We start from the raw sequence: 11,436 nt of genomic DNA on the forward strand, positions 1-11,436 counted from the left end.
TTAAAACTACCAGTACTAACTTGCCAAAGGATTACATGTTCGTTTTTACCCTGACTTTTTACAATCTAATCTAAAATTAAGTCCCAATATTTCGATCCCAAAATTTTCATTTAATTTAAGTTTGAATTAAAAACATAAATCAATGTAGCTTTAAAATCGCTACTTCACCCCCCTTCTTTACTTCTAAATACGGCCCTGAGTTAATAAAAGAAATTTAACACCAATTAGCAATTAAAAAATGTTTTTAAAACGTACATCATTTAGTTACCCACCAATGTTTTTGGAACAGACAGAAGAGTTAAACAAATAGAGATTGACAGTTATAAAAGGAATGTAGGTTAATGACTCGAGATAGCGAAGCCTATTCCCCTCACAATTCTAATTTTACTATCTACAGCAGGTCAGTCTTTCCCAGTCAAAGGAATTTTGTCCTCTCCGGTATCCTCCTGTCGACATCTATCTATGTACGTCCTGTCGCCCTCAGTTACTTCCGTCAGTTTGTGAGCGTCGATGCAGCCGTGTCGTACCCGTAGTCCGTAGCGTAGCTCACTACCCCTCGCTGTGGTAAAGCCGCGTTTACACGAGGCCAGCTAGCAGTCCAGCTGACTGGAGCCAGTCAGCTGGACTGCTAGCTGGCCTCGTGTAAACGCTACCGGCGCCAGCTGACACTCCAGTCCAGTGGGAAAAAGCCGATCCAGTGCACTGGCTTGAGGAGTAGATTTGACGCCAGTCCAGTTCCCCCACCACCAAAAACTGAGACTGGCGCGGCCTACTGAAAACTTGTGAACGACTCCGGCCAGTCGGTCCAGTCCAGTACAGACCTGTCTGCATGCAACACCCCTACTGTAGTGCACTTTTCTATTTAGTTTTGTTCAACATATTTTGTACTTTTTTACACCATGACGTCTAAAAAGTGGAGTGAAGGGTTAACGATTCCTTGAACACAAAACCTTCAGAACAAAATGAGTGGGATGCGTTCGGCAATTTAGTAGCAGCCCATCTAAAAAAACTGACCCCTCGCAGGGCTCCTGAAACGGAAATGAAAATCCTTTCGGTACTCAACGAATGCCGTATGCAAGACTTAATTGACAAAACTATCATTCCGTCACACTCAGGCTCGTCTGTGCGCTCCGTGGAAAGCAGTGATGTATCACTTTCTCCAGGGACGTCTGTACAAGAGGCAAATCAATTTTTACTGATGGAACCCGCATCTTATCTTGCCGACTACTACACCAATGCTAACATTTGAATACAAGTTTGTTTGTATAATTTAAATTTTGTAATGAAAATTATGTGAGTGAAATTAAACAAATCTTATATTCAGTAAAAAGTCCTTACTTAATATCCTTTAATATCCATTTTTACCATAGGCGTTTTATAGGGGGACTATATATACCATAGTCACTTGGGGGCAAAAACCCCCTATATAAGGGACCCATAAGTCATGTCATGTTAATGTTTACGTTTCTATCAATGAACTTAATAATGCAAAATAAATCTTATATTTTTTATATGGTTTGTATAAAACTGATTAAAGTAACATTGATTTTTAAGTTTGCAACTATACTATAAAGCAAAATGTTGTGTACCTAAATAAACTCCTGCAGACAGGTGTACAAAGCTTCACAAACTTCTGGCACAAATTTTGAAATTGCGGGTTTCGAAACTCGAAACATAGCCTGTAGAACTCTATAACTTGCTCCCGTAGCTAAATATGCCAATGTTACTTCCAACTTTAACTTGGGAGTTAGAGCTTCTCTCATAACAGTGTCTTGTTTGGCAATCAAGGGCGATACTCGATGCAGAAGTTCATCGAAAATAACAGGACTAATTCTCAATAGAGCTCTATATTCAATGGGATTTTCTAATCGCAATTCTGATAACAGCTGAGATGAGGCCCCAGATGAATCTCTCCGTAAAATCCATTTTCTTGTCCACTCTCGTTTCTTGTTAAGTTCTTCTTGCAGCACCTTAGAGGATTCACTCACAAAATCTCGACACAAATCTCGAAAAATGTTATTCAACTCAACGCGGGTGAGGCTTGTAGATGCACTCTCCTCCATGGTTCTAGCTCAACTGGCGGCAGTCAACTGGATACGTCTAAACGGTTACTGGAGCCAGTCAGCTGGCCTCCAGTTCTCACAATAAACTGGCGCCAGTCAACTGGACTACCAACTGGCCTCGTGTAAACGCGGCAGTGTTGTCCCGAATCTCACCTCCACAGCATTCCACATACGAACAGAACATTCTCTCTTACTATGACACAAGTCCCCTTCGTCACCATTTATGTCGGAATTTCAGAGCTTGTCTCTTTTCGTTTTCAAAAAATTTTAATTTTTATCCAACTCGAAGATTGCTCATTCTTTCCTTCATAAACTTTATTAACACATTTAAGACCCTTTATTTAATTACTAACAAGTTATTTACATTGGATTACAAGGGGGGGGGGTTGACCTAAATTTCTTTCTCTCATTCATTCACTATAAACAAATAGAAACATGAAATTGGACACACAAGAAGGAATGTTTGTACATCAATAATTATAATGTCTTTATACTAATATCAGACAGTATAATGGTTGTAGACACTATTATTAAATACTACATTTCTTAATTTTAAAGTCCTGAGGCCATGTAATTATCCTCTTCATGTAATATTTATTTATATGTTATAAAAATCCCCTTTTTCTTTGATACCTGAAAGAAAACACAAAACCTTGACTTGGCCTATGGTTACTCAATTATGACATTTTACTATGGTTTTTTTTTAAATTTTTATGCTGAAAGAAAAATTGTCCAATTGTTCTTAATTGTCCAAATGATCTAATTAATTTTCACTTAGGCGGGTCTCAAATCTTGTAGATGCACTCTTTTCAAAATTTTTAAGTCCTTGGTGTGCTGTATTATATAACTGTTCTCTGAGATAATAATCACAATCCTGTAAGGTCCGTCAAATTTCCTATCCAATTTATTTCTGTGTCCAGGTATTTTACAAAACACTTCATCATTAATTTTAAACTTTCAGTGGTTTCTATTATAGGGCCTTAACTTCGAATTTTTAATAAACTGTTTATTTAAATTTTCCAACGCCTCGGCATATTTTTGACATTTTTCCTTTGGCACTAAATTTTCAAAAATTGATTTTAAGTTCCACTTTAAATCCAACTCATTGTTAGGTTTAAAATTAAACATTAAAGAATATGCGCTATACCCGGTACTGTCATTCACACAGGAGTTAACTGCTTATTGAATTTTACTCAAATCAGAGTCCCAGTTCCTTTTGCAATCACTATACAAGCATGTCAAAATTGAATTTAAGTTTCTAAAATATCTTTCAGATTTGTTACCCTGGGGGTTGTACGGGATTGTAGTGATTAATTTCACACCCCATTTGAAATAATTTTCCCTTAATTCCTCGCTGATAAAGTAAGTAGCGTTGTCGCTTACAATAACTTCCGGCAAACCAAAGTTAAAAAAAATATTACTCTCTAAAGTTTACAACACTGTACCTGAATTCACTTTCCTGAGAGGCACGGCCCAATTGCACCTTGTGAAGTCGTCCACTATGATTAAGATGAATTCATCCCGTCTTGAAGATCTAGGCAGAGGTCCAAATACATCCATGTAGACTTTCTGTAGTGGACGTGCCGAATTACCTGCATGCAGCTCACCACGGTCCCGCCAGTTGGTATGTTTACTCAATCATTTCCTAAGATTGTCTACAGTGTCATATGTACTAGTTTCTCACACGGAACCACAGTTCATAAATTAATTCGTCCTTACTTAAAAAGTCCACTTTGAGAGCCATTTTTGGTTAAATAAATTTAACTTAACTATCACAACTTAATTGTATATGACACAAGTTCTTGCCAAAGTTTTCTAACACATTTTATAACAGTTTGTATAAGTTTATTAAAAATTCACTGGATACTTTACTAGCAGAGTGGCGCAGTCAATATAACGACTAGGATTGTAGATATTAATATTCCTTAATATTATTAATATATTAGTATTAATATTTAAATTATCAATAAGACATCCAAGACGATAAAAAATATTTTTTGATTAGTAAGCTCCTAGTGAATATTAAGTACAATGTATTACTAAATTTGTTAACTATTAAATATTATCTGGTTTGTCTAAAATAAAAATCACAGTTCTAAATTAAAAACAATGGATTTATTTTAAACTGGCAAATTAATAAGTTCAACGTTTCAGAATTTTTATCACTCTATTTTCCACAAAGAATTGACAAACCTTTTTAGTAAATTTAAAAGTTCCTTTGGCAAGAAATAAAAAATATTAATCAAACAAATCAAACTAAAAATCAGAGCTCTCTTCTAAAATAAAATATTAAAGTTTTAAAATAAAAATCTAATACCTCTTGGAAATAACTAAAATTAAAATGTTCACTTCTTAGTAAACCCACAATTCAAAAAATAAAAATTTAAACTTCTCTTTACACTAGTTGAACCTTAACTTTCAAGTCTCTGCAATTCAGGTTACAACTCTCTCAAACAATTATTAATGTTCAATTAATTTCCAATTAATAATTCACAATAAAACAGTTCCAGTTAAATATTAATAAATTACTACTTTTCCAAATCTCAATTAAAGTGTTATTAACAAAGTTCAATTTTAATTCACTTTTCTTGCAAGTATGAACCAAATTTAACTTGTATGATTCTATTATGCTCTATTGTTCCTCGAGAATAAGTTATGCAGATTGCTCTGTTGTTTCTATGAATTTAATTTTTTCCTCAAAATCCCTCGTGGAAAAAAAATTAAGAAACACGGCGCACTGTAATCAACTTACTCACGAAAATAACCAAAAGAAGGGCGAAAATTATGAGCGGGCGCTTATATACTTCCATTTCCAATCAACTTTGCAGGACATCCGCGGTGTTCTCTCATTGGTCCAGCTGTATCAAACCAGAAGAACAATACTCGCAACAAAACAAGTTCTAATCAATTCAAGGCAGTCAACCTGCCTTCCTAACAATTTAAAACTACCAGTACTAACTTGCCAAAGGATTACATGTTCGTTTTTACCCTGACTTTTCACAATCTAATCTAAAATTAAGTCCCAATATTTCGATCCCAAAATTTTCATTTAATTTAAGTTTTAATTAAAAAAATAAATCAATGTAGCTTTAAAAACGCTACAGTACTGTAAAGATGAAATTGCTTTCAGATTAAAACGTATAGATACCAGAGTTTGAAATAACCACAGACTAACCACTAGAGTTACAATAACAGGAACCACATTTTAATTTATCTGGTTTATTTTGAAATGAAATGAAAAATGACTTTATTAGAGGCGAAGTTAGGACTATAAAGTCCTCTCTACCACTTAACCTCACTTAACCACTTAACCTATTTTGTAGTGTAGGCACAAAGCTGGATAGACATATGTGCTTAAATGGCTATAGCCCAGATCAGCAAATTTCAGGGAGGGACAAAATTTTTTGAAGAGAAATGTATGTAATGTTTGTGAATAGTTGATTTTAGTAAATAATGGAATGATACTAATAATCTTTAGACAAATTTTAATCTATAAAAATTACTAACAAAATTATCTAAAATTTAGTCCAAATAGAGGGGTGTTGGGGCTTGTAACACCCACAGTGGTAAAAACATTCGGGGTAAATTTAAACTTATGTCAAACTGAAATCATTTTCGTTGTTGAACCATGCTCTTAGTTCAAATTCGTGTTTATTTGTTTTGATATTTTATCTACAGCAGCTGACAGACAGACAGCACAAAACTTGTGCCTAGCATGAAGAGTCAATGCACAAACAAGTAATGCTTGAGAAATACAATAAAAGCCCTTTAGCACACTTCCCTTGCTTCGAGCCTTGATTATAGATCCTTCTTAATCAAGGTTTCGAGCGACAGAGACGAGTGAATAATGCCAATGAACACCTACCGATTATAGTCTTATCATCATTCTTATGTCTCGTTGTTGAGGCTAGTTGTGTTTTAGTGACTTTTTAATGATAAATGCTGACATTGTTAGTAGTAACGAAGAAATAAAAATACAACACCTTTAGTTTGCCGATTATACTATTAAAAATATTTTATTTCATTCGCTTTTATTGTTACACTTTTCTATAAGTTTCTACAAAGATTGTCTAACTATGGTAGACAATTCTAGCAAAAATCTAAGAGTGCATGGCATACAAAAAATTAAATGTTAATCAAAACGTGTTTTTATAGTTGACCTACTTAAAGAAATAAAATTACTCCTGATATGGCAAGTTATGCAATGATGCGTTTAATTCATTTTATAACACATTTTAAAAATCAAATTTTTGCAAAAACTGTAAGTACACAACCAAAGATATAGCGGTCTCTTAAATAGTATTTGACTTGAGATTTGTATTCTTTAACATTTTTTAAATTTTACAAAAGAGAACATTACATTTTTGTATATATCAATTAATAAAATATAAATAACTAATAATCATCTACTAATAAATATTAGTGACTACAATGTAGATAATAAGTCTATTTAAGAGTAAATAGTAGAACTAAATAGTTTAAAGAATAGTTTCAAAATAACTGGTCTGTTTTATCGTTACTGTAGTAGACTGGTACAAAACTCTGCAGACTGGGTACCACGCTAAAGTAGTGTTGTAAACCTTAACATATCATACTCTTAATATTCATCACAGGGTTGCCTTGGCGGTACGGAGTATAAGATGTCACACCTCGCAGTGCTAGGCCAACACATCTTTTATATCTACTACCGGACAGGTAGCAGGTTTTCCCATGACGAGGTTTATGGTTACAAAGTGGGACCACCCTGTTTAGGCCATACGTATTTTAAATAATATGATATATACACTATCTTTTATTGTAATAATAGCAAAGTTACCTAAGCAAACGAGAGATTTAATTTCAAAGAAAAAGAAACTTAAATAAAATTACTAGTTTTAGGTGAGTTGGATTATAAACAACACGTATTAGTGTTTTACTATAGAGAGACAGGGATTTCTAACTCCATAATATTAGCTATACCATCTCAATCAATTTAAGTTACCATACACCAATAAACAAATCGGTTAAACAATATTTAACCTCAAGATAATGGCCAAAATGTTTTTTGTCTTTAATTTTACTTTATATAATTAAACACATATAATTATATACTTTACATAACACATATAAATACTTTATATAATTAAATTCACTATTCCAATATTCCGGATAGTATATGTAAAACTTAGTCTCAACCACATGATTTAACCATCAAAAGTAATTTGGATTCGGATTTGAAACTTTGTTTTGTGAAATACACATACTTATGATAAAACTAGTAAGTTCATTTTTTATGTAAATAACGCTTATACAAATATACTTATCAAGTTTCTTACAAATCGGATTATTTTAAGTACCCAGTATGCAAAATAGACAATTACAGTATTTGTTGGTTGCCCCACTATCATTCTGAGCGCCTCAATTAATCTTATTTTTAGCTGGTATGTTTTAAATAAAGCAGAGCTCTCATACCTATATCTTATGAATCAAAATTGTATAATTCAGATAGGAGTCTTTGTGTTATCATCTATTCCTTTTCCAGATGAACGCTGACACTCTGAATCTTCACTAAAATGTTATATTTGTGACAAAGTGTTTAAAAGAAAACACTATCGAAATTGTCATATGTGAAATATTCACAAGATAAATTGTAAGGGAAAACTATTGCCTGAAGTCGATTATTCTTGCTTATTGTGTAATAAAAATTTTGCATGCAAGAGAAATTTACAAATTCATTTGAATGCAGTTCACTTACAACAAGATGATTCAAACTTACTTAAATGCGACAAATGCAGCTACAGCACTGCGTACAAGTAAAATCTTAAAAGGCATCTGTCAAAACATACAAATCACAAACAGCAACAAAAACTTTTGAAATGTTCTAAATGCAATGCCATATATAGTTCTTTGACATTTTTAAGGTTGCACGAAAAAAAATCTCACAATGATCTCAAAATAAAATGTTTCATCAATACAAATAGTATATGCCTCTTCATGTTGGTCATAAAAGTGAACTGAAGCATACATGGTTGACTACCGAAGAAAGAAAGTGTATTGCAAAACATTAGCTTGTAAAACTCCCCACCATGATGTACTTCGAATGGTCAGAAGTACAATAACCAACCAAGAGCTGCAAAGATTGCATCTAATAACAAGAAAAGACATCGCCAATATTGAAAGGGATTTTAACCTAACCTCTGAGGCGCAGAAACATCCCTTTGACTCAATAAGTGTTGAATGCTGGTATCGTCAACTGAAGGACTCAAAAGATACAGCTTGTGTGTTTTATAAACCATAAGGAGGAACATTGAATGACTATCACGAATTAACAAAAGACGATTTTGTTCTGATTTATATGTCAGAAGGTCAAAAGGTGTTGCTTAATAAATATGGGAAAGATACCATATGTATAGACGGTATCAATAAGCAGAATTTTCAGCTCTGTACTATTTTAACTTTAGATGCCAGCCAAGAAGGATTTCCAACTGCTTTAATGTTTAGTGATAGGGGAGATGACAACATAATGTCTTTATTTTTTCAAAAAATAAAAGATATGGTAGGTGTTGTACAGACAAATGTTTTTATGTCTGACATGGAAGAAACCTTTTACAATGCCTGGGTAAAGGTCATGGGCCCAATGCAAGTAAGATTATTTTGTACATGGTATATACTGAGAGCGTGGAAAAAGAATTTAAACATAATATAGTCAAAAGAAATTAAAGAGACGCCACTTTTAAAATTTTGCAAACTTTGCTACAAGACAGGGACATAAATACTTTCCATACCCTACTTGAAGGAGCCTTAAAAAGTTTGATAGTGAACAAGATACTTCTGTCTTCGGCAACTATTTCAAAGATTATTACGTAAAAAACCACCGTTTTAAGCTTTGGGCATATTGCTACCGCATGAATGCTGGCATAAACACTAATATGTCAATAGAGAGCTTCAATACAGTGTTGAAATATTTTTATCTGGAAGGAAAAAAAGTGCAAAGACTGGATAAAACCTTATGTGCTTTACTAAATCTGATTAGGGACAAACTTTTTGACAGCTTAATAAAATTGGAAAAAGGTAAAGTACTTACAAAACTATAAATGTTATGTAGACTACCTAGACGGCATAAAGAAAGCTATGAGATTGCTGACTATAACATCATTACATTGGAAAATAAATGGCAAGTGTTATCTTCTAAAGCACAAGAATTTTATTCAGTAAAAAAAGTTAAAGAATGCAACTGTTGTGTACTTTTGTGCCTACGTTGTAATTCCTGTTTTCATGAATACATATGTTCGTGTATGGACAATAGTATAAAAAACTGCATGTGCAAGCATATCCATTTGGTGGCTTGCTTACTCTGTAGCAAAACTGATGAATCTCCTTTGGAAATGTATAGACTGGGGTTTTGAAAATTGACCATTGATGATGATACGAACTTAAAAGAGCAAATACTATAAGAAATTTCATATGACAAAAACAACACTCCTAATGACGAGGCTCGCCCAAAGAGAATTTATGAAAAAATGACATTGTGATGGAATACATGAAAAGAAACTACTTCAGACCAAAAAGATTATATTGATAACCATTTGACACAAATATTAACTAAATTAGATGCAATGGCCACTACTGCGCAGATACCAGTTAAGGTAAGTCCAATCACTTAATGAGCAGTTTTAACTAAACCAGTATTTATTGTTTAGTAGTAAAAGTTAAATTGAATTAAATTTAAAACAAGTAATAGCAGTTAAAACCTATGCGACGGAAAATTCTGTCAAATTTATAGACTTTATTTTTAGGAAGAAAAGTGTAACAGAAGGCAACCAGGCAATACCAATGTTACTAAACAGATACGTTTTCTTTCCACCAAAAAGAACAAAAACCCTCGCAGAGAGGCCTCACAGAGGAGAAAAAGATAGACATTTCTCTGGAATTAAGCCTTCTGAGTGACAATGGGAGACTTCAACAAATTGTATAAATTAGTGTAAATGTAATTATATCATAAATCTGTATATTCATAGCATTAGATATCAGTAGGACTAAATTATTTTAATCATATGTATTACATAAATATTTCTACGCAACCATAAAAGTGGTGTTTAAAGTTGAAAACCAAACATATACTCACATATGATCTTAAACTGAATATGTCAGTTACATTAACATAGTAAAATTAGAAAAATTTTGTATCTATTAATGATGTCACGTGCTATTTTAGGTCTTTAGTTAGTTGTCATTGATTTTGTCATATTTCTATAATTATGTTTTTGGTTGAATATTTACTCACAGGTTTCTTTTTTAATCCCCTTAGTTTATTATAGCTATTACATAACTCTTATTACAGCTTTTGTAGCGTAATTATTAATTTATTTACTACCAATTAAGGACTCCACATTATACTATGTTTCTTTTGCCCTATTAATTTGAATAGCTTTCCAATAAAACAAAAAAATATATTTAACGTCGGTTTAAGCCTATATGCAAAATATGATGAAATTATGACACTTTATTCGTTGTGCACCATCTCACATTTTGTCAAGTGTCTTTGGAATTATAAAGAAAGTTCAATATTAATATAATTAATTCGATAAACATTAATGTAGTATACGTTCTATATATTTTCTATGTTTTGCAGATATGTTTGGATATAAAACAACTCATTAATTCGTAATAGATAACAGAAATCAGAACCGTTTAGAACTGAGGTTGCAATCAGCTGCATGTTCTGGGTTTGTCGGAACTGCTTGGCTCTGACCAGTCGAATTTTTGGGATTTATCGGTACTGCTCGGCTCTGCCCCCACTCTTTCTCTCCGCAGCGTGCGATCACCTCACCTCATCTAGGTGACCCATGAGGAGCTCATCAATTGTCACCTGAAAACACAGACTGTACTCCCGGCCCAGGAAGCAACCACTGTTCACCCGTTGTAATCACCAAAAACTGTTTTGAAATATCTTTCATTTGTGGGTTGATGTAAAATTAAATTAGTACAAATTTTAACAAGTATTCTCAACCAGTACGTAAAGTATCATAGAGTATTTTCAAAATCTCAAAATAATAGCTAATAACCAATGTTGTAAGGATTTACAAAAACATGTATTATGCCTTTAATTATTAACTTACAACTCTTAATTTTTAGAATGTTGTTCTTTAAAAGGCATACACAAAATATTTTTACTGTAATAAGATTTTAATAATGATGAGTTAAAGTGGAGAAAGCTTAAATTTTAAACACAAAGCAGTTTTCTCCATATTTGTTGTTACAACAATCCGAATAGTAAAAAAAATATTTTTCCTTTACTCAAATACATTGGTGAACACTACACAAATAGTAAAACCTTGTTTCTGAGGTAATATTTTAATGTGGTAGACATTTGTAGTGAGATGTTTAGCTTGTG

The 11,436-nt window shown here is 32.9% G+C and overlaps 1 long non-coding RNA gene across 1 annotated transcript in view; it reads left to right on the top strand.

Moving 5' to 3' along the window:
- The first annotated feature begins 7,597 nt into the window (after positions 1-7,597).
- LOC124362941 overlaps positions 7,598-11,436 on the top strand; it is a 27,464-nt gene continuing 23,625 nt past the window's right edge. Inside the window, exons 1-2 of the long non-coding RNA XR_006922508.1 lie at positions 7,598-9,688; positions 10,675-11,436. The exon at positions 10,675-11,436 is cut by the window's right edge and continues 63 nt beyond it. This is a non-coding gene — a long non-coding RNA (uncharacterized LOC124362941). The remainder of the gene's footprint in view (positions 9,689-10,674) is intronic.

Source organism: Homalodisca vitripennis, chromosome 1 (genome assembly GCF_021130785.1).
Source record: "Homalodisca vitripennis isolate AUS2020 chromosome 1, UT_GWSS_2.1, whole genome shotgun sequence".
Classification (NCBI taxonomy): domain Eukaryota; kingdom Metazoa; phylum Arthropoda; class Insecta; order Hemiptera; family Cicadellidae; genus Homalodisca; species Homalodisca vitripennis.